Raw genomic sequence first — 3015 nt, 5'->3', positions numbered from 1 at the left:
AATATCATTTAATAGATAAACAGTCATGCCCAGCTTGACGTTTTTCTAAGCCCTTCAAGGACACACATTCCTGAAGTTCTGTGAGTCAGTCTTTATATTTGGAACATTAACTATTAACTTTCCTTTGTAAGGAGATTTTGTGCAATGCCAACCAGAAGAAACTACAGTCTTTCCAAGCCTCATTTGCTCACAATTCATTCATTCCATATTCACTGAATTGTTACTTTGTATTAGACATTGTTCTAAGGAAAGACATGATCAAAGACATAATTCTCAATGAATTTATGGTTAGTCCCAGTTGACTAAGCAAAGACATATGATATGTACAGACTGCTATCTGATTACAGATGAAAAAATCTAAATTAGTATGTGTTGTGTATACAGCATGTTCACATGGGGGAACATCAGTAGAGACTTCTGAGGAGTAGCAACACCTGAACTGAGTTTTTAGGGATGAATAGGAGTTAGGCAGAGAAATGCTGACGTTGTTATTCATGCACATCATCATAGTAGGTGAGGGAAGGATAGACATGTTTTGAGATAGCCTGAAAGATCTGCTTAGAAAAGTGAAACTCAGAATGAGGGTCTACTTCCCAGGGGTATGAGCCATGCTAACCCTGGCTCTTAAGTATGTAATCATCCTACTATCTCACTGTGCTTATTTATTGCTTTAATAGTCTTATTATTTGCATGGTATCTATGGTTTATACATTATTTTCATGCGCTTTACACAATTTAATCTTTATAGAAGCTTGGTGAAATGGGTATTATTGTTACTTTATAGATAAAGAAATGAATCAGAGCTATCCAGTGGCCCTACCCACGGTTACATAGTTAGAGAGTGGCTTAACTGGGCCTGGAAAGAAGCCCTTTCAACTCCTATTCTGAGCTTATCTGTTATATCATAGGACCCTTATTGGTCATTTTTATTAATTGATTCAATATGCATTCTTTTAATACTATTTATATGCATGTATTTATTCAATAGGCATTTATTGAGCATATATTCTATACCAGGCAGGCACTGTTCTAGGTTCTGGGATATAACAGTGAAAAAAAAGGTATTTAAGATTGTGACAGATACTATAAAAATAAACATGATGGCATGAGAATGATTGGAGGCAGGGTCTACATTTAGTATTTAGATGGTTGCTTTTATTTACTTTGTCCTCCAATTATATCCAGGATTTATTTCTCTCTGGGTGCTCACATGATGTTTGTTATTCAGTAAAACTTGCTAGGCATTTCCACGTATAAACCACCACAGGAGACTCTTCCATTAATTTTGTCAATTTAGAAGAAATAAAGGGAGCTTCCATTTGTCATGGGACCAGCATGTGTCGGGTTCTTTGGCATACAACTTACTAGTCTCATTCCAGAGATGCTGGTGGAGTCTTTCGAAGCACCAGGATTCTCTCCCAGCTGATTCTTTTGTTGCTTTGAAGGTGCAATGACCACCCTCCTTTCAGAGGTAGGAGACAAATGGTGGGGTGACTCTCTGTTCCTGTTGCTTAGAAGTCTTGTTAACAGCTGTCCCACATAAACATCCTTTCAAAGTTCTTTCTCTGTAGAGCCTGGCTCCTTTCCACAACTTAAATGTTGGTGAGAATGCCCTAGTATCTATTATTAAATATCTCACTATGGATGATGAAAAAATATTCAACAACTAAGGTTTGTCACAACTAAGGTAGTCACACAGGATACTCTCTGAACACTTCATAGGATCACACAGGTCCCAAAGTATGCTCAGCTCCTTGCACCTGGAATCACATCGCCTTCCTCTGTATCACACCTGACATTCCAATAAGTCCCACTACAGAAATGTGGGCAGGGCTCTTGAAGGAGCATGATAGCTCCAAGTGGGGGTAGGGACGGCTCCCTTGCTCCACTGTAGCAATCTAGATGTCTTTCCTAGTTAGCTGATTGTATCATGGAAATCTAAAAGAACTGAGCTTGGATGGATTAACGGTGAGCCTATAAAACATCCCAGAGGAGAGTCAACAGTTGGGAGTCCTGGAGGAGGTGACATTGTGAGAGCACTGGATCAGGAAGGGAGCCCTGGGTGGTCTTAGACCAATCCTCCTTCTGGGTTAGTCTTTGGGACTAGTGCAGTTGTTTTGGCTATGAAGAAAATGAGACTTTCCAGCACATAGAGTTTATTCCACTTACGAGCTATTCAACTCTGAGCAGGCCATTTTAGCTTTAATGAGATGGTTTCTGCATCTTTAAAATGGAATTAGAACACTTGTATCATGGATTTTTCTTTTCTTTTTTTTTTGAGGTTAAAATAAGATAATAGATACTGTCTTAATTAGGCTTTTAAAAGAGATATGTGTAGGTTTGCTTCAACACTGGCAATTTGTTGCACAGATGCCCTGGAATGTGCATTATGGGGGATGATATCAGTAGCAGCCTAGTCCCTAGTTCTCAGGGATGCACAAAACTCAGCAGAGTAACTGCTTCACTTGCAACAGCAGCCTGGCCTTTAAGTGATCGAATGATTTTATGTTCGCTGGGTACTTACATTTCTCCAAACAGGGGTGTTATTTGGCTTTTGCTTGTCTGATGTAGAACATCCTGGCGTGGCAGCATATGAAGTATCTTTGAACTAAGGGTCTACCTTATGTATAGCATATGTAGGCATTTGTAGGGTTACTTTGGTCTGTACTCTGATTCCTGCTTCCAGAAGTAGTAGTGCAGAGCTAGTTCTACCCACAGTCTAGGCCTGGGCCTTAGAACTTCAAAGAGGCTATGGTTGAGGTATTGTGATGCTTAAAGATGTGCTGGAGGATATGGTAGGGACATGATACATCATAGCTATATATGTAAACAGTCTCTATAAAACTGAAGCTTAACTGATGGCCTAAAAACTAAACTGTGGGGTGTCAAGGAATAAAAGCTGCTGTAGAATAATGTGGCAAGCAGCCAGACCCCATGAAGCTCCAGTGTGGCCACATGAGTCCAGGATACTCACATACCCCAAAGGAGAAGAGCACTGCTTTGGAGCATGTAGTC

The sequence above is a fragment of the Acinonyx jubatus genome, chromosome B3 (genome assembly GCF_027475565.1).
Source record: "Acinonyx jubatus isolate Ajub_Pintada_27869175 chromosome B3, VMU_Ajub_asm_v1.0, whole genome shotgun sequence".
NCBI classification, from domain to species: domain Eukaryota; kingdom Metazoa; phylum Chordata; class Mammalia; order Carnivora; family Felidae; genus Acinonyx; species Acinonyx jubatus.
The sequence above is the reverse complement of the archived record's forward strand: the minus strand, read 5'-3'. Positions refer to the sequence as shown.